The sequence below is a fragment of the Octopus bimaculoides genome, chromosome 2 (genome assembly GCF_046866305.1).
Source record: "Octopus bimaculoides isolate indiv1 chromosome 2, ASM4686630v1, whole genome shotgun sequence".
In the NCBI taxonomy this organism is placed as follows: Eukaryota; Metazoa; Mollusca; class Cephalopoda; order Octopoda; family Octopodidae; genus Octopus; species Octopus bimaculoides.
Genome location: NC_142929.1, coordinates 40,914,143 through 40,936,676, shown reverse-complemented (window position 1 = coordinate 40,936,676; position 22,534 = coordinate 40,914,143). Strand labels below are relative to the sequence as shown.

Genomic DNA, 22,534 nt, shown 5'->3' with positions numbered 1-22,534 from the left:
GGAAAACCTGGAGTGTAGGGAGTGGAACAAACCTTGGGAACTAGACTTGGTCGAACCATATGGTCGTACTTTGCGGCTATAGTTACTTATATATTCTGAAGAGGTTCAACAACCTTCAGAACAGCGAGGTAACAACGGCGGTAGCAGAGATTTACTACCACTGTGACGAAGAATCTGTTGAATAACTGAACACGCTATGATGGTGTGTCGGTGGCGATGAAACGAAGGCTGATGTGTGCTATTACTCGAGTGTCTGTATGTGTGTGTGTGTGTGTGTGTGTGTGTATGTGTGTGTGTGTGTGTGTGTGCATGTTTGTGTATGTGCGTGTATGTGTGTGAGTGCGTGTGCAAATTGTGGAGTAGATGCAGTTGCGGTAAGAGTGAAAACGTTGAAGCGTTGATCGTTGTAGATAAAGAACAGTTTTACTAGAACATCTAAATAGTGATAGTGGCTTTGGTAGTTCGGATTCCGGTGCAAGTTGTGATGATGATGATGATGATGATGATGATGATAATGGGTATAATGATGCAGAATATGGTTATAGTGAAATTACTTTATCTGCTTCTCCTTCCCTCTCTCTCTATCGCTTCCCCCGCTACCGTCTCTTTGTGTTGAGAGTCATGAACTTGGTTATGATAATTATATTGTGCTATTAGTTGTGATGATAGTAATGGAGTTGGGTCTAGGAGTGTTAGGGAGTGGGCAAATGGACTGAGTTAATCTATCAATCTGCGACTGAAAAGAATAATAATAAAAAATCAATGACAAAGAAATAAAGACGATGATTGCAGGAACATAAAACACACACTCACTCTCAGAACAGAAACACACACGCTCAGACACATATATGTGTCTTGGTGGTTAGGGCCTTAGCTTATGGTTGTAAATTCGTGGGTTCGATTCTCAGGCTAGGCGGCCCGTTTTATCGTTCAATAAGGTACATCATTTTTCATTCTTCTCAGACGAAAGGGATAATTAGTTGTAGCTGGGAGTTAAGCTTGCAATAGATTGAAATGAGAAGTTTTTAGGTTCCATATAATTGCGAGAAGATATACAACCCTTCAGACTAAGGGGTCATATATATACATGTTATCCAGCTTAACATAATCTCTTGTTTCTTGTGTTTCTATTTTCACTTTGCTCCAAGCATCGGAATAAGATATCTGTTTGAAGGAAAACAAGATCTCTTTGCTTATTTATACTCTGTTGTCTACAGTGATCCATATTATAACTGAAATAGATCATACAAGGAAGAGTATTCCTTAAGAGGCTCGCTGCGAAAAGGTGAATAAACGCATCGAGAAATTTCTTCTTTGGCTGGCACATAGTTTTATAGTCTGTCCTTACCTTGTGCTTGACTAATGACTGTCTCTAACTATCACTAGATTTCGAAATACCCACTTGAAGTCATTGAAGATGTGTGGCTAAGTGGTTAAGGTATTCGGCTCACGATCATAAGGTCATGAGTTCGATTCCTGGCGGCACGTTGTGTCCTTGAGCAAGACACCTTATTTCTCGTTGCTTCAGTCCACCCAGCTAGCAAAAATGAGTAATACCTATAATTCAAAGGGTCAGGTTTGTCACATTCTGTGTCACGCTGAATCACCTTGTGCAACTACGTTAAAGGTACGCGTATATGTGGAGATTCTAAGATGGAATGGTCGCAGCCAGAATGACTTTGAACGTAAGACTTCTCGATCAAAGGCAACCTGAAGCTAAACAGCCTCCACAACCACCACCGCTGTCACCACTACTACGACGCCACCAAGCCACCACGTCACTTGCACGTTCATTTCACGAGCAGACTGTTTCATCGATTGAATCAACTGAAACACTCAATGTCGTTATGGACAGAATCCCAGTATACTCGAAGACATTGACATCCAGCTATGCTGCTTACGAGGATCAACACAGAGTAGTTAATTACTCATCCCAGGAATTTTGCTTTACTATGTTCGACAAATTTGTCATTTCAACATAATATTCGTAAAACTTTAATTACCGTTGCCACCTCCTCACAAACTTTATTAGTACAGAAGCCAAATAAAGTTGGGAATAGAGAGTACTTCAGTATCATCTCGGTAGTTGGCTTACTTGATACTATATAATCAATTCCAATAATTAGGGTAACGACCCCCTTTGGTCATGAATGACCATGGGATTGCACCTAGAAAGTTACCCTCCTAGGCACAAGTCAGGGAAAAGTTGTTTATGGAAGACCAGCAATTACCCATGCATATCAGCCTCCCTTCTCCATGCCACCGATGTTATCCGAGGGAAATGCAATCGCCGATACAGCTTAGCACCAATGACATCGTAACCCATTTCTACAGCTGAGTGAACTGGAGCAACGTGAAATAAAGTGTCTTGCTCAAGAGAGCAACACACAACCCGGTCCAGGAATCGAACTCACCACCTGATGGTTGTGATTCCGACGCTATAACCACTGAGCCATGCACCTCGGCCAATAATTAAGAACAGGAAAAATACAGTGAGCTCTCGGATAGACTGGCAGTGAGCAATGACTTTGTCATAGCAATTCAGATGATGGTTCAAGACGAGCTCAAGAAAAATACCCAGAAAATTATGCCAACAAGTACAGAACATAAAATACGATTTTTTCTCACATGCTGCACTAATTTACATAAGTACAATGCATGAATTATTTTTCTAATCAATAACATTTACCTTTTTCGTTTACATTGTTTGAGGGTGTACAATCTGCGTCGTTTTGCTGTCAGGAGATTAAAAAAAAACCCAAAACATAGATTCCTAATGTTTCTAACTCTTGAAAACGTAGCGTACACTTAATCAAAGGAAATACAATGTAATTTCAAATGTCCTTGTGTAGAAAGTATAAGACATGACATATGACTTTCTCCTTCAAAAGGTGTGTCCCTCTGTGAAATAGCAGTTACTTTGGTGCAACACATGTGATCTATAATTTGGAGCATAAATAGGTACAAAGACAGCAAGTGAGAGAAAGAGAAAAGGGGACAGAGACACAGAGAATGAGAGAGAGTGAGAAAGGATGGAAGGAAGAAAGAGGCAGTGTTGATCTGTGTGTGTGAGTGCGCATGTGTCAAACATAGTAAAAACTAAACAGATAAAAGATAGAGCAAAGATTAGAGACCAATTTTATCAGAAATCTTTATTTTTTTTTTTAGTAATTGAAAGCAGTAGGCCGTTCAATCGTTACGGTATTGGATTTTTTTTCCGTTTATTGTTTTCTAGTTGATCTTACTGTTGTTATACCTAACACATTGCTTGAATATAATGTAGAACATACGGCAGTTTCTGGCTAATGAATCAACGAATGCTCATTCTAAATGACAACAACTTTGAAATACACATTACTTCCCATAGATATTAATTCAAATCAGAGGAGGCCAGGAAAAAAAAAGCAATACAAGAATATTAACGCAAAAGTATTGCAATCACTTTTGATGTAAGAATTAGTTTTGTCACCGATTTTGTATATTGAGTTACTACTGCTTCTGCTGCTGTTGTTGCTGTTGCTAGGAATGAGTAACGAGGGTCTTGCTGAAGAAAGTAAAGGCGTCTGGCCTAGTGGTTAGGGGTGTTGCATTCACTATCGCAAGGTCGTGGTTTCGATTCCCAGACCGGTTGCGAGTTGTGTTTTTGAGCAAAATACTTCATGTCGCATTACTCCAGTCCACTCAGCCGTAAAATGGGTGACCGTGCGACGGATTGGAGTACAAGGGCGAGATAGTGACTCCAGAAAATAACCCGAACGGAAGTCTGGTGAGTCACGATTTGTATTCAGCAATCGAAAGGATAAATAGTACAACCCGTACAATGAATCCTGGCTGGTTGTTTTTTTTTTTCAACCAAGTTGATAAATGATGATGAAAGAAAGAACACAACAACAACAACATCCATATTTCTTTTTGTCCGTTTATACCATTTTACAATGTAGTTTGATACAGACGTCGAAATGTGCGAATGGAGAGACTCTACGCGGTCTCGCTACAAGCTAGACATAACGGCGAATACATAATTCAAATAATGCATACCCCCTACCGTCTGAAAAATATAAGGAAATCCTATATGATGTCTAAGATGGAATGGTCGCAGCCAGAATGACTTTGAACATAAGCCTTCTCGATCAAGGCAACCCTGAAGCGAAACAACCTCCACAACCACCACCGCTGTCGCCAATACTACGTCGCCACCAAGCCACCACGCCACTATACCACTACGCCACCACACCACCACGCCACCATGCAGCGACACTGCCGCCGCTGAAGACGACGACAATGACGGTGAGAAGCGACAACAAAGCTTCCTGATTGTTCTCGTCTTATATAGTCGTTTCGATCCTGACACTAAACCAGCAGCTTTTGGAGGAGGAGAATAGTCGATTATACCGACCCCCATAACTTGACTGGTACTATATTTACATCGTTTTCCAAAGGGATGAAAGGCAAAGCTGATTCCAGCGGAATTTGAACACGGATGCGATGAGTCAGTAGAAAAGTTGCTAAGCATTTTGTCCGACGTTGTAACAACTCCGCCAGCTTGCCGCCCTGTTGTCATAATGTAATGTAGTCATGTATGATCTTACAGTTTGGAAGCTCAAAGGTACTTTATAGTCCTCCGCTAAAATTAACGAGCTTAATACCTTCAGGAACAGTCAATTGAAGAGATCTATTTGACTTTCATCTATTGGCACATAAAAGGCCATTATTGAAACGATACTGCTATAATTGTCGTCAGTATCTAGAACTATCAACTTGTCCGACATGACAAAAAATATGACGTTATCAGAGACTCTGCCTCTCTTATAACTACCATCTCCGCAAGTTGATTATAGCTACCACCCACAGCAAGCTGATTGTCTCACTTACTCATAAGTCTTCTAGACTTCAAATTATCCGTTGAATCCTTTGGTAAGTATTAAAAAAATAAAGAAAAAATATCAATGAAGTCCTAATGTTTCACTACTGTTATATAATCTGTTGTTTCGAGAAACAATAATTGTGCAAAAAATTCTTTTTCGGGTTTATCTAGAAGAGATATAGACATCTGCACCTCTTGATAGTTATATTTTGTGACCTCAAGACGGCGAGCTGGCAGATTCGTCAGCGCGCCGGGCGAAATGCTTAGCGGTATTTCGTCAGCCGAGGTCGACTTTGCCGTTCATCCTTTCGAGGTCGATAAATAAAGTACCAGTTACGCACTGGGGTCGATGTAATCGACTTAATCCGTTTGTCTGTCCTTGTTTGTCCCCTCTATGTTTAGCTCCTTATGGGCAATAAAGAAATAAGAAACGTTAGCACGCCAAGCGTAATGCTTAGCGGTATTTCGTCTGTCTACGTTCTGAGTTAAAATTCCACCGAGGTCGACTTTACCTTTCATCCTTTCGTACTGGAGTCGATCTAATCGTCTGGCCCCCCTCCCCCAAAATTTCGGGCCTTGTGCCTAGATTAGAAACGAATATTTTTGGAAATAAGTTCTTCAAGCGCTAATACATATCCGGTAACACTTAAAAGATTTCTGGCATCACATACAGATGTCAAATCGTTGGTGTCACCTCGCTCAACAACCAAACTGCTATTTCTATCGAAATCTGAACCAAACAATGTCCCAGTGTTGTAGTTGCTGTTGTTATAATAATAATAATAATAATAATAATAATAATAATAATAATAATAATAATAATAATAATTATTATTATTATTATTATCAAGGCAGCGAGCAGGCAGAATCATTATCGCGCCGGCTGAAATGCTTAGCGGTATTTCGCCTGTCGCTACGTTCTGAGCTCAAATTCCGCTGAGGCTGATTTTGCCTTTCAACCTTTCAGAGTCAATAAATTGAGTACCAGTCAAACACTGGGTCGATATAGTCGACTAAACTCCTCCCCCAAGACTCAGGCCTTGTGCCTATAATAGAAATGATTATTGTTATTATTATTATTATTATCATTACTGATATTACTGTTGAGGCGGTGAGCTGGCGGAATCATTGTCACGCTGAACAAAATGCTTAGCAGCATTTCTCCGGCTTTACATTCTGAATTCAAAACTTTTATCGTTTCGGAGTCGATAAAATAAATACCAGTCAAGTACTGGGGTTCATGTAATCGATTATCCATCCCCACAAAAGCGCTGTCCCTGTGCCAGAATAAGAAATAATTATTTCAGATAACGGGCTGGTAGAATCGTTAACACGTCGGACAAAATGCTTACTGGCATTTCTTCCAACTTTATGCTCTGCATTCAAATTTCACTGACGTTGAATTCGCATTTCATTTTGTCGGAGTCGACAGAGTAAGTTGCAGTTAAGTATTGGGTCCGATGTAATCGACTTTCCCTTCTCACCAAATTTCTGGCCTTGTGCCTGCATTAGAAAGATTTCACAGACCCAATCGCTTGTTTTAGAGACAGTGATATTTTTATTTTTCTCGAAATCAATCGTATCTGGCGCAGGTGTGGCTGTGTTGTAAGAAGCTTACAATTCGCAACCACATGGTTCGGAGTTCAATCCAACTGTGTAGCTCCTAGTGCAAGTGTCTTCTACTATAGCCTCGGGTAAATGTCTTCTACAAAAGCTCGTGAGTGGATTTGGTAGACGGAAACTGAAAGAAGCACGACGTATATATATATATATATATATACGTTCTTTTATTTTTTATTTGTTTCAGTCATTTGACTTCAGTCATGCTGGAGCACCGTCTTTACTCGAGTAAATTGACCCCAGAACTTATTCTTTGTAAGCCTAGTACTTATTCTATCGTTTTTTTTTTGCCGAGCTGCTAAGTTACAGGGGTCTAAACATACCAGCATCGGTTGTCAAGCGATGTTGGGGGAGGGACAAACACAGACACACAAACAAACACACACACACACACACACACACACATGTATACGACAGGCTTCTTTCAGTTTCCGTCTACCAAATCCACTCACATGGTTTTGGTCGGTCCGAGGCTATAGTAGAAGACACCTGCCCAAAGTGCCATGCAGTGGGTTTGAATCTGGAACCATGTGGTTGATAAGCAAGCTATTTACCACACAACCTATATCTATCTATCTATCTATCTATCTATCTATCTATCTATCTATCTATCTATCTATCTATCTATCTATCTATCTATCTGTCTATCTGTCTGTCTGCCTGCCTCTGTGTGTGTGTGTGTGTGTGTCTGCGTTTATTTCCCCCCTCCGCTTGACAACCGGTGCTGGTGTGTTCACGCCCGTAACTTAACCGCTCAGCAAAAGTTACTGATAGAATAAGTTCCAAGTTTTAAAAAGTAAGTACTGGGCTCAATGCATCCGACCCCCCCCCCCCCCCAAAGTATTCAAGGCGCTGCCCCAGCATGGTCGCTGTCTAATGACTGAAACAAATAAAAGATAAAAGACAATACCTCCTTAGATCTGTCCCTCTGGATGATTGCTGAATGATGAGATTTTGACTGTTGCAAAAAGGAAGCTGCCTTTGAGAAACCAATGTTAATATTCACTTCCTTTTTCTTTCATTATTGTGTTATCCCTATTTTGTTTGGTGATTGCCCTTAAAATTAAGTCAGTGATGATGTTGTTATCATCAGCATGAGCATTTCAACTTCGTTGTTTTTATTGTCTGGGTTATTAATGCCGTTCTTGTGAATTTTATGACATTCGTTTTGAATTTTATTACATTCGTTGCTACTCTCAGTTTGCTTTTGTTTTGTTTTTGTTATTTTTTTTAACAGCTGTTATGTTCTTTGTGTTCGTGATGTGTCTGTTATGGTTGCTGCTGTTGTTGATGTTGGTACTGTTTTTGATGATCTTTTTTTCCGGCAGAGAGCCTTTCAGTGTTTATGGTCACTACATGTGTAACATTTTAAGTTTTTGTCTCCTGTCAATAATACTACTTTTGTATGTCCAAATGAAATTTTATTTCTCATGTGACAGTATAACATGATTGCTGACTTGCCTTCTTACATAGCTTGAAACTCAAGCATTTAAACCAATTAAAGAACTAAATTTATCTCCAAATCTAATCGAATATACTTTCTATTCATGGTATGACGTGTTCATCTGAAGTGAATAATGTTCCCAAAGCTCTCATGGTAACTTCTAGAGTTCTATTGTGCATTTTCTGAAACACAGTCTTCTTTCATTTTCTATTTCTTATTATACACCGCTCGTTATTTCTTTGCCGAGCATTATACATTTCTGAACTTCTGTTATTCTACCTTTGTGTGGAAGTTCACAGACAAATGGGAGTCCATCTAAAATTCTAAATGAAGCGCCAAACGTCTTTCAAGAAATTCTATAACTATGATTTGGATTGGAGAGTCTACTTATTCCAGTAATGATTTGTTACAGTCTTTCACTGGCAGCAAATTAATTTACTTCCATCACTTTATCAGGCACCAGCCCTTTGTTTAATAATGGTTTCAGATTTTGGTACATGGCCTGGAATTTTAGAGGAATTTTTGAGGAGTGCGTAAGTCGATAACACCGACTCCAGCGCTCCACTGGTACTTATTTTATTGAGCCCGAAAGAATGAAAAGCAAAGTCGACCTCAGTGAATTTTGAACTCAGGTCGTAAAGAGTCAGAAGAAATGCTGCTAAGTATTTTGTCCAGCACCGTAACGACTCTGCCAGCTCTCGGGCTTAACCCTATGTGGATAATCCTTGCTACTATAGGCACAAGGCCTGAAATATTGTGGCACGGGGATAGCCGATTCCATCCATCCCAGTGCTCAACCGGTACTTATTTTATCGACTCCGAAAGACAAAGCCGACCACGGCGGAATTTGAACTCAGAACGTAAAGACGGACGAAATGCCGCTAAGTGTTTTGTCCGTTGTGCAGACGATTCTGTCACTTCGCTGTCCAACTCTATGTTTAATATTGACTGGTCGCCACGTCTCGGTTTATTGCAGTGATTATAGCTTCCTGTCGCTTTGAGGTAATATTAATTTTTTTTTCAATATCAAAATATCAAATGCTATAAATTTTAATAGTAATGCAATGCAGTCCTTCGGGTGATTTCAATGTCCAATTTGTTGCTAGTCTATTACTGCAAGACACTAAAGTTTTCTAATATTCAATTATTTTCATGTCAGCTGCGTGGTAGGTTTCTTTCGATGAAGTTTAGTTGCTTTTATTTAACCCCAGGTAAGTCTGCTGTAGTTGAGCAGATTTAAGGTCAGACGTATTCCATATGTGACCATCTCATCTTTTTGTTATTTCTTGAAACAGTTGCCAAAAAAGGCGCCCTTCGTTTTTATTGTTGTTCTTCTTCCTGTTTTCGTTGATTTCCTGTTGTTGTTGTCGTTCTTCTTGTTACCCCTTCTGTTGTTCTTTAACCCTAAGTCAGTCTACTCTGATTAAGCAGATCAGAAGTCAAAAGTGTTCTAATCGTGACCATCCAATCTTTTACTTTGACTTATATCACACAGAATTAGAAAAATAATTGCACAAAACATGCATGATATTACTATCATCGTTATCGTTGTTCTTACTTGTTGTTCATACCATTGACTTTATATTTCTGCTGGTGTTCAACCATCTTGTTTATTTATTTATATTGCTTGTTCAGTCATCTTTTTGCTGCTGTCACTATAGATGTTGATGATGAAACTGTTGTCGCTGCAGTATCAATTTTGTCTTATTGATGTTGTAGCTGTCGTGGTGAATGCAATTATTTTTATATCTGTCAGAACTATGACTACTGCTAGTATTGTGGTCACTGGCGATAGTATAAAATGCTACTTACCAACATACAGTAAGTACAGTGATACAGCTGAAGTCGTTATCATTGTTATTGACAGGCAAGAACTTTTGTACTATCATAGAGACTACCAAGCGAGACCGCTGTCTCTACTTGACTCGAATCACCTCTCACTGCCAAGTCAAAGTTGACATTGTTTCTCGAATGTATATAAAGCAGAAGAGGAAGCAGTTTTGTTCTCGCCCACTGGCAAATAGTTAAATGGGGAATAGTGGTAACTATAGGAATCAAGTTTTCAAGTTTTGCTAACTATAAGTGACTAAGTAACTTTTTCCTTTTTTTTCATCTAACTGGTAAGATGAATATCGCCGTAACCACCACCACCGTCTTCATCATCATCATCATCGTCGTCATCATCATCATCATTATCGTCATCATCATCATCATCATCATCATCATCATCATCATCATCATCATCACCACCCACCGTCACCATCATCATCAGTAACAACAGTGAAAACAACAATAACAATAACGAAATCAACAACAGTAACAGATAACTTTAGCAACAACAGCATTAATAATAGAAACATCTGCAACAGCAGCACTAGCAGCAGCAGTGACAATGACGGCAGCAGCAACCAAAAAACAAAAACAACAATGAATCAACGATTATGTCTCAGCGAAGTCAGCAATCTTGCTAGAAATAATTGCTAAATTTCCTCAGATTACACGGCGCCGTCATTAAAATGGGAAGGATACGTCAAATAATGTAGCTCTAGATAAATAAAAGAAGAAAATGATAGTCACGCCTGGGGCGCTTTTTATGACATGAGTTTGCTATCTCAGTGCCAGTTGCAACTGAAGAACACCTACAACGACAACAACAATATTAAGGACTTCATTATCCATAAGCAAGAATGGCGATCATTTACTTCAAACCAAACTACCTCAACTTGTTGCTTTTAGGGCATACAGAAATTTCCTGCATTTTTAGAGATGTAGAGATATTTGATTTTACTCCTTGCTCACTCTTGAATTAAAACATCAAGCAGGGAAGCGTTTTCTTTGGTCACATATCTCTGCCATGTCGACGTTTTACTCTGCTCGATACACTCTTTTAATTACTCTCTACAGCTAGCAATACCAGCGAAAAATGTTAGTGCCATCGGTATTGCCAAAGTAACACTTTCGTCCATTAAAATAAACTTTTTAACAAAGTATGTGCACACATGCGTCAGTATGTATGAATGTGTTCATATATATATTATATTTATATGTTGGTATTGCAAAGACTATGATTGAACTGTTTAAATCGACAATGTAAACATAGAAATATTACCATTCGCCTCGTGTATAACACATGTATTATGAAATTGAATTTGTTCTTTTACTCTGCTGTATTTGTTACGTTTAATTATTATTTTTTCTTTCAACGAAGTATTTCTCTTCCAAGAAGCCATATTGAGTTAGACGCGAACAAAAACAGAAGGGTAAAATTATATAAAAAAAATTACAGACCTTATGTCTCCCCCGGTAAGAAGGTAGACGTCCAATGCGTTCCAAGAAGTTTTCTGATGAAAATTGTTCAAAAAGGAGTATTTTTTTGCTGGTTGTACTTGGTAAAAAATCCAAAATCCTTGGAGAATTTTGTATACGGCAAGTACAATAACAACATCAACAAAATCAATAACAACAACACCAAAAAGCAACAGCAATACTAATAACAATAATTATTTCTAATAATATAGTTCAATAAGTTGCATCTTCAAAGTGTCTAAGTAAATAATATATACGAAGATATTAAAAAAGAGATGCAAAGAGCAACACAACATAGAAAAAAATGCAATGAATTTGTGCATTAAGAAAAAGAGATATATATTAAAGGAAGTGAAGAGGTTGTGATTGTTGCAAAAGAAAAGATCAATAGAGATAAACATGAAAACAATGAAATTGGGAGCAGACAAAGAAAAAATTAATGGAAAGAAATCTTTCGCAACTCCCCTCAAATTGTCCCCAAAAAGTGAATAAAAAACTGAATGGAAAACTGGAAAAAACAAATGGGGTTGAAAGTAAATGAGGCAAACATGATATATGGCTGAATAGAGCAAAAAGGTTAAGTTTGATGGGGAACTTAGGAAGAAAGAGAAGCCATTATCATAGCTACAAAAGCACAGTTAATGATATCCGGTTTAAAGTGGCAAATATATACAGTGAAGTGTAGAATATTATGGCATATGTAGACGAAAGCAAAAATCGTTTCGTTGCGAGCACAAGAGAAAAACATTGAAAACTCATATATTTACACATGCACGCTCATACACACACGCGCGTGCTTACACACACACACACACACGCGTGCTTACACACACACACACACACACACACACACACACACACACACACACACACACATGTTATATATATATATATATATATATATACATATATATATTCATATATATATATATTGATATATATGCATATATATATATGTATATATATATACATATATACATATATACACATCATATATGTATATATATACATATGCATATATATGTATGAATATGTATATATATATATATATATATATATATATATATATATATTTATATATATATATACATAAATATGTATATATACATATCATATATGTATATATATATACATATATGTATATATGTATATACATATATGTATATATGTATATATATGTATATACAAATGTGTGTATATATATATATATATATATATACATATATATATATATATATATATATATATATATATATATATATATATATATATATATATATATATATATATATATATATATATATATATACATATATTTCTATTGTATATATATATATATATATATATATATATATATATATATATATATATATTTCTATTGTTGTAGTGGGGAGTTCTATAACTGCTCTATCGATTTCGGCTGTCGGCATTCTAATTATGCATATGTGTGTTTTCTCCCTCAAATTCCCAATAGAAAAGTAATGTATTAATGCATATAAAACAGATCACATCTTATAGCTGTACAGACATACCCACCTTACTTCTCTTCCACACAATAACTTCTCTTGCCAGCAACCAAACTGTATCTCGTACTCGATTCCTTCTTTCAGTTATGCACTGACTACTCTTGCCATCAATATTCCCCACCCACTAACATCAGTCCTCAGAAAAATATCTCCCACCCACGTTTTTTCGTTTTTCTTCTGCAGACATCGATTAAAAGACATTGTTTCTTTATTTTATGAGTTAGTCAAAGGAGTTAGGGTAATACTCTAAAGCTCCTTTGCAGGCGCTCATAGAAGGTTACAGTTCTTGGCATAAAGGATTATACTGAAGTGCTTCGTACGGAATCTAGAGAAAGGTGAGTTACATTAGGGATGACGAACAAGCGAGCGAGAGAGAGAGAGAGAGAGAGAGAGAGAGAGAGAGAGAGAGAGAGAGAGAGAGAGAGAAGATAGAGAGAGAGAGATAGAGAGAGAGAGAGAGAAAGAGAGAGGAAGGGAGGACGGGAGGATGAGAAGGTGAGGTTTGTGTTGTGCGTATCTGAACGTACGTTGTAGCGTGTTATTTTCTGTGAGTTTTTGTCAATCAGCTACGGACAGTATCGATGACACGAATTGCAGTTGACCTATGAAGGTCATAGGCGCTGTACCTTTTCCCTGAGTAGATAATTAAAATAAAATAAACCCACAGATTCGTGTCACGTGATTTGAAATATTTGTATAGTCTCTATCACTGTTGGGTACTAATTTCCTTCCTATACAAGCACGAATACCAAGAGATTATTGGAATGAGGAAATAACGGCGTTAAAGCAATTTAAAAGTCATTAGAGCCTAAAGTGAAATTAATGGTTCGATATTCGAAACTGGATTTCAAAGCATTCTTCAGCTATACAATATTAGTTTACAATCAAGAATTTAAAAAGAAAATGTTTTCCGAATGCAAGTTTCAAATTTTTGTATTTGTGATGAAAAACGTAGACCAGGAGGCATAAACCAACAGCTAGTTGAGTTAGAAACAAGGTTTCCTCTGAAGCTATTTCACATTATCAACTCCCCTAACGTCAGTTGGTTTGAACCATGAATCAACAAAGAGGAAGTGTTCCTTCAGCCTAGTAGAATAACAGCCAAACCACAAATCACAGACGCTTAGATCACAATTACTGACTTTAAAATAAATGATGGTAGCTAAGAATACATTGGGAAATATATTAGATCTTACGCTTATCCTTAGCCTTAGTTTTTCTTTAGTTGTTGATTTTTTTAAAGTTGGCTTGTACATTGGGCAGCAGGACGTCGCCAACTTACCAGGTGATGCTAATTTGCTGTTAATCTTCTTTGAAGGTGGCGCGTCAATTTTTCTTGGGTCTCTCGCATTCTTCGTCGCTTTCGTGATACCCATTATACAGCTGTCTTGCGTAGTCGTTCTTCTGGCAGTCGAAAAACATGACCTGCTCAGTTAAGGCAGTCTAGAGGTAAGCAAGGTGCATGAACACCAAAGCGACAGCTTCCCATTTAATCTGTCCTGTTTAGTTTAGAAACTATCACTCAGTTTTATAGTTGACATTCTTGTGTGAATTAAATATTTTAAATGTTTCGGACCTAGGTGGTTGATCACGTTGTTGTTGAGTCTCAGGATAAGCTCATAATTGAGCGTCTTTTGTTATTTAATTGTTTCAGTCATTGGACTGCGGCCATGCTGAGGCGTCGCCTTGAAGGGTTCAATCGAATAAATCGACCTTATACTTATTTTAAGTCTAGCACGTACTATAGCGATCACATTTACTGAATCGCTAAGTTACGAGGGCTTAAGCGAAGCAACATTGGTGGGCAAGACACAGTGGGGAACAAACGCAAACACAAAGAAATACGCACGGACACGCGTGCACACACACACACACACACACACACACACACACACACACACAATGGGCTTCCACACACTTTCCGCCGCCTATCAAATTCACTCACAAGACCCGGGGTCATAATAGAAGGCCCAGCCCAAGGTGCTGCGCAGTGGGACTGAAACTAAATCCATGTCGTTGCAAAGCGAACTTCTTGACCAAACATCCATGCTTGCTCCTGTCTGTGATCACAGAGTTTCTCTTAATAATCCATTGTTGCCCCTTTCTTCCGACACGGAAGAAATTTGCTATCATTTTCAGCGTGTCAACGGAGCACATTAATGATCCCGCATCGTCTTCTATTTATGTTTTCCACAAGGATAAAGTATACATCTTGCCTTGGGACAAATACATTTTTGTTAAATTAACGTCTTATGAGAGGGGATGGAAAAATAATAATCGAGTTCAACACCTTAGCGCTAAATATTTCCTCGTCCAATGGGATAATGCATTGAAATTTGATTAACAAATATGTGACACCAAACTAAATATTATAAAACATGACAGGAGTCTCATTAATATTTGCATAAACTGTACCATGTTAATCTCAAGGGTAGTATCGACGTAGACGGAGTAGAAAACTACGAGCAAATATGACCGAGGTGTTGATGTGGTGGTGCGTTAGTAGCGAATTATACGTATTTTTGTTTTTACTGCATGGCATTCTTTAGAAAACTCGCTTTTACACACACACGCTACTCAAACGCACGCACACACAAATCCATATAGATATATATATGTGTGAATATATACATATATACATATATATATATATATATATATATATATATATATATATATATATATATATATATATATATATGTATATACACACATGTATCTATATATATAAACATCCATATATACATACATATATATATATATATATATGTATATACATTTACATATATAGACATATAAGTGAATATGCATTTTTGTATTATGTATATATATATATATATTCTGTAAATAATAACAATAATAATATTTTATAAACTCCAAGCTTATAAGCGATTACAGTGCATTGAGCAGGGAAAATAGTCTAATATCAGGGGGTAGAAAGCCCCCCGACGGAAAAAAGTAAGGGTTTTCCGTACGCGTGGGATCCGAACCCACACCATTACGATTTCGCAACACACACACACACACACACACACACACACACACACACACACACACACACACACACACACACACACGCACAAACACACATGCACATACATATACAGAGCGCGATGGGTAAATTGTCGCCATTTTATATTTTTAATTTCGCACATGTGCATTATTTGTTTTTGATTTTGTCGACTACACAGTATAGTAGGGTCAGATAGAAACCAGCATCATGATGCAATTCACTCTGCCAAAAATTTGGAAACGACATGCTGTACTGATTGGCATTCACGCAGGAAGCTCCAACATGAACATTCCAGTGTTTGGATGTCAATATGATGATAGTGCATGTACCGAGAGCGATAAAAATCAAACATCCAGCCAACATCATGGTGTTTGGAGTGATCAGTAGTGATGGTGACGTTATGTCACCATTCATCTCTCCACACGGCCTCAGACTCAACTCGGAGGCCTACATCAAGTGCCTGGAAGAAGTAGTACTGCCTTGGGTGGCTGCTGGAAGACTCTATATCTGGCAACTGGACTCTGCACCATGCCACCCAAGCGGGAGAACCCAGTCATGGCTGTCATACAATTTCTGTGACCACATCACTCCTAACATCTGGTCACCTAACTCCCCAGACTACAACCCCCTTGATTACTATGTGTAGAATGCAGTTAAGCTAGAGACCAACAAAACTCCTTGTCATACCAAAGATGAAGTGAAGGCAAGAATTATGGCAGCATTCACCAACTTAAACAAGGAGACCTTCTAGATTTGTTGCAATAGGTTCCGAAATCCTCTGGAGGCCGTGGTTGAAGCCAATGGTGATTTTATTGAATAAATTTACTCTTTAGTATTTCAAGATATTTTTATGTAATTTTAGTAAATATATATGTTAAAATGAGATGTCAGTGTTATTTCTATTTTTGCGTAATTTAGGTGACAGTTTATTCACCACACCTTGTATGTATACACATTTATATATATGCATATATTTCCGTATGTATATATGAATATATCTATATATCTATACATAGGTGTATATACACGTATATTTTTTTATTCTGTTATTTGTTTCAATCATTTGACTTCGGCCATGCTGGAGTACCGCCTTTAGTTGAACAAATCGACCCCGGGATTTATTATTTGTAATCTTGGTACTTATTCTATCGGTCTCTTTTGCCGAACCGCTAAGTTACGGGGACGTAAACACGCCAACATCGGTTGTCAAGCGATGGTGGGGGAACAGCCACACACACACACACACACACGCACACACACACACACACACACACACACACACACACACACACACACACACACACACACACACACACACACACACACACACACATATGAGAATTGTCAATGTCATTTGTATGCTGTCAATCATTTATGATGACAGCTGCTCTCTGAAGGATTATTACAGTCGTAGAAATTGGGATTTCTAACCATAGGTGCAAGGCCACACATTTAGTGGGAGCAAAAGTCATTTAGAATGACACAATTCCCACTATTATCTAACTGAAATTTATGTACAAGTTAACTCTTAATCCGGAAGGATTAATAGTTAATTTAGTCTGAGCGAGATTTGAATTCAGAACGCAAAGGAGGAGCACATTTTGACCATTGCATTACCAATTCTTCTATTATTAGGAATTTTCTAAAGAATTCTAGGTATTACTCGATTATCAACTCGCACACGATTAGGATTAGTTTTTCTAACACAAAAAACCTTTCACAGATTATCTCTTCACATAATATTAGTCTGTAAAATAAGAATCCAATTACTGAAAATAATAACATTAATTTAGCTAATACTAACCATTTCTTAGAAATATTAACAACAAGGTTATTGTCTCTGAAGTCAATTCCAACAGAATTAAGTTTATGTCTAGTAATTAATTCTAAGACTAAAAACTCTGTATACCAGTGTAAAATTACTTCCAGTACCGATGTCTTTTTTTATATAGGTAGTTCTTCTCAGTTATCTAAAAGAATTTCTAATCATTATTCTACATTTAGGGGTAGTAATTAATAAACGCAACAGTACAGGGCTTAGTAAATTAATTTGGTATCTAAAAGACCATCATAAACAGTTTAATTTAGATTGGTTAATACTTTCCATTTCATTCCCATCTGATAAAGGTAATGAATTCTGCAAACTCTTTAATACTGAACTATTTTCTATTCTATTTTCTGAGAATGCTCTTGTAAACACGTTTATAGAGCGTGCTTATCGATGTAAACATTGGCAGAAACATACCTTTAGTTCATATAAGTGATATCTAGCATTCTATATAAGTTGAACATTGATTTTCTTCTAACATTTACTTCCACTAGATATACCTATTTCCCAGCCTTTAAGCTTTTAGCTTAATTCACATATCGCTCTGTATTTCTCCTTTATTAGTTTTCTGCTTATTCCTTTCTTTTTCCCCTTCTCTTTCTATAAGCTACCTTTGATGTTATATCTTCTAACGGTTTAAAAAAAAAACCCTAACAGCGTTCCGTTCATCATTATACACATCCATCACATTCTGTTAAAATACCTTATTGATGAGTTTGGTTTCTTTCTTTCTTTCCCTGATGAGAAGATTTTACGCCATTTTATTACTTTGGAATAATACCAATATTGTCTTCGAAACATATGTTGGAAGTAAAAGAATTTGAATAACACCTGCGTTTAACTCCATTTATTTATTTATATATATTATACATAACATTTCACATCAACCCGGCGTTTCTACCTTTACAAACAGGTTGTTACGTCCTTATTACTTGTGTGATTTTTTGCTGCCATGGTAATTGTTTATTTATTTTTTTCCGTGTTAATTGTAAACAAGGGAAAAATACACACATCCATATATATATACGACATGCTCATTTCACTTTCCGTCTACCAAATCCACCCACAAGGCTTTCGGCCCGAGGCTATAGTAGAAGACACTTGCCCAAGGTGTCACGCAGTGGAACTGAATCCGGAACCATATGCTTGGTAAGCAAGTTACTTACCACACAGCCAGTCCTGTGCCTATGCATATATATATGTGTGTGTGTGTGTGTGTGTGTACGCGCGCGTGCGTATTTGTGTATGTACATATATATATATATATATGTATATATATATGTTTATATGTATATATATATATATATATATATATATATATATATATATATATATATATATATATATATATATATATATATATATATATATATATGTATGTGTGTGTGTATTGACGCTTTTGTCGTTGGAAAGTAAGTAGCGAGAGTGTGTTCAAAAACTATATCAGAGCATGAAATGTCAACGCTGTTTGATTAATGGGCCGACATTAATCAACTAACAAAGCTACACACCTCTTAGTTTCTACGTTGGAAGCCACTATTCATCTACGTGATTTAGCGATAGATCCAGCAATGGAAGGAAATTTACTAAAATAAATTCTTTAACGTGTGATGTTTAGCACCTAATGACTCTGAATTTTAAATCTCACTGGGAATCACTTTGAATTTTATCTATGATTCTTTAATACTGCACGTTTCGGTAATATAGTATTAGACTCACGTCAATCAACCATGTTCAACTGTGTTTATAAGGAAAGGTGTTGCTCTGTTCAAAAACAAAACCAAACAAGCCAAGAGCAACAGCAACAAAATCAAAAGAATTATTTGATATAGCAATAAAAGACATCCACACGTAAACTCAAATATTCATGTAAAATACACGTGCATGAATATGTGGGCGTGCTTTAACGGCAACACATGTAATACATTATTGCAAGAATATAAGTATAAATATAAATATAAAATAATCGATAGATTTGTTTAATTGCAGATTCCGACGCATTTATGCAGATTATATTATACAACGGGAAAGTTAACCAGCACTCTTTATGAGGTACGAATATTGGGTTGGCTTAATATGCTAATGTGACGCACGGGTTTGAATCACATGAGCTTCTTAAGCGATTCCGCTATAAGGAAGAATACTATTCATTTAATATCACACTATGTGAAAATTAGCGTCGTTGGTTACAGGCTTTTACCACAGGCCAATCTGTAGACCACTGCATATCGGACAATTACAGTCTCAGTAATGTCTGGCAACGAGAAGGTGTGAATTTTTGGACAGTCTCCGTACCGAGCTCATACAGAAACGAGTAAGTCAGTACAGAGTGTAACAAATTAATGGAAAAACGAACAGGGTTTACGTAATTACTTTCAAAAGCCTGCAGCTGTTTCTGATATAAATTATTGCACTGGCATTCAATTCTTTACAGCAGAAATAGCTTTGAGCTAATGAAAGTGATTACGTAACTCCTGTTCTTTTACTTTTCATTTATATATATATATATTCCTGAAAATCTTTTGCTTATTTTGTTACCTGTACACTACGAGCATAGTGTGCCTGCATACCCATGCCCAGGGATAGCACAGGTATCTGATACCAATAGTAAATACGTATATTTCTATCCCTTAGTCGGTTACTATAAACGCTAACTCGGCTTACCTTATATATATATATATATATATATATATATATATGCATATATACGAACGTAAATGTAGGGAAGCAAGTTAGACAGATCAATATATATATAGTATATTAAATACATTAAATACAAAAAATGTATATATGTATACATATAAAAAGGTCCGAATAACATAGAATATAGGCAATATAGAGAATTAAAGAGGATCAGGAACGATGTTACAAATTCAACAGCTGTTTCTGGGAGCTCGGTGGTCTATAATAATGCTTGTAGGGAGAGATGTTACATTAAAGAAAGGAAGTTCAAAAATGGAATTTTTCCCCAAGAAACAGCTGTTGGTTTTGTAATACTGTTCGTCATCCACTTTAATTCTCTGTATCATTTCTATTCTGTGTAATTCGGACCTTTTTTATATGTATACATATATACATTATTTGTGTTTCATGTATTTAATATACTATATATATTGATCTGTCTAACTTGCTTTCCTTACATTTATTTCTCCCCTCAAGTTTAAATCTCTTGAGTAGAGAACATTTGAATCACATCTATGAACTATATATATATATATATATATATATATATATATATATATATATATATATATATGAACGTATATATGCATATATAACATGTATATGTACATCTATCTATTCCTCCCTCCCTCCCCTCTCTCAATATATATAGAGAGATAAATAAAATATATAAATTTGACGGTTTCTACAGTTTTCGTTCACCAAAACTACATAGAAGTAAATTCTAAGCATACGCAAGGTGCCACAAAGAGGAATTGTACCCAGAACCATATGGTCCAGTTGTGAACTAGCTAAACACAGAGCCATGTCTGCGAAGACGCTCAAACCCAATATGGTATTTGAAAAGGTTTATGTTTGTTTGATAGGTAGGAACGTTCGCTATGTCTCTTTGTGTCTAGCATTTAGAATAAATTACTAATATTGTTGTGATCGAAAGAAAACTGTCTCCAGAGTCTGCAGCTCACATTTTTAGGTGCCTTTCACGCAGTAGACTGTAGAACGTTATTTAGAGTGTTTCTACCTATCAAAACTGAAATCCGACGTATAATAGACTTAGTATTAAACAAATTGTATATCGAATAGATGACGAAAACTCCTTTATATATGAGTCCATTATATATGGGCAAAAGAGCAGCAGCGGAGGATATTTTTTTTGTGTCTCGACAGTGCTTAATTGAATATATAGAATTTTATGTGTCTTACACAGTGTTTAATAGAAGCGTGTTGGAAAAGATTTTTGTTACTATTCACGGATAGCGGATAGAATAACATAGTATTGTAAAAGGATGCTCCTCAGTCTCTGATACGATGTAGACGAATAGAGTCAGTATAGTGATGCTAAAAGTTATTTGTTTTTGTGGCTCTAACACAGGAGAGAGTTTACATAACTGTTATGGAACAATGTTGTTTTATTAGGAATGATATAAAAGGTGTAGCGAAATGGGATTTTGTGGGACATTCTTCTGAATTTGCAATCGACCCTCCGTCGGTCACAACGACAAATACTCAGATGTCCGGCCAACTCATGAAAAGGGAATGTAAATAACTGAGTATTTCGTGAATGCATGTATTCTTAAAGCAACTATCAGGTCACACCAACGTGACACAATGTGTTAAGACCGGACCTTTGACTTGCAAGTGCAGTGTAGAGATTTTGCTAGCTACATAGCATTTCATGTATCTGACATAGTGGTTAGTATAAAGGGATGACGACGTGCCGGCGGCGGAAGGTCTGCAGCGCGCCACCGCCGGCAGCACAACGGAAGCGGCGAAATTTGGAGATGTTGCCGGATCGTGGTGGCGATCGATGAAGCTAACTTTTGTACGCACTCCTCTTCGTAGTTATCGAAGACAGCTTAGGGTGCGACGGTCACCATGAGCGTAGTTGTTTCCCCGCCGCCGATACGCAATCGTCCAGACGGAGGCGGACACGAGCGCAGCCACGAGCTCGGAGACGTCTAGGAGAGGGAGCAAAACAAGGAGAACGAGCACGTCTACGTGGCCAAGGCCGAGGACGACGGCGAACACGACAACGAGCGCGACAACGAGAACGAGCATGAGCGCGGCCGTCACTTCGACTATGCTATGAGCATGAGCACGTCCACGAGCACACGTTTGCAAGCTACATGATAAATATATGGAGAAGAAATGTAAAATTGGTCCCACAGAGCCAGAACAAATAAGCAAAACATTTCATCCGATGCCGCTAACCATTGTGCTGCTACACCATCTCCTTTGGCTATGTTATAGA

General features: G+C 37.2%; 1 protein-coding gene across 20 annotated transcripts in view; it reads right to left on the bottom strand.

Annotated features, from left to right (window-relative positions):
* The window catches only part of LOC106884224 (GTPase-activating Rap/Ran-GAP domain-like protein 3), a 1,447,782-nt gene that overhangs the window by 493,664 nt on the left and 931,584 nt on the right, over window positions 1–22,534 (bottom strand). The gene's annotated exons all lie outside the window — the stretch shown is intronic.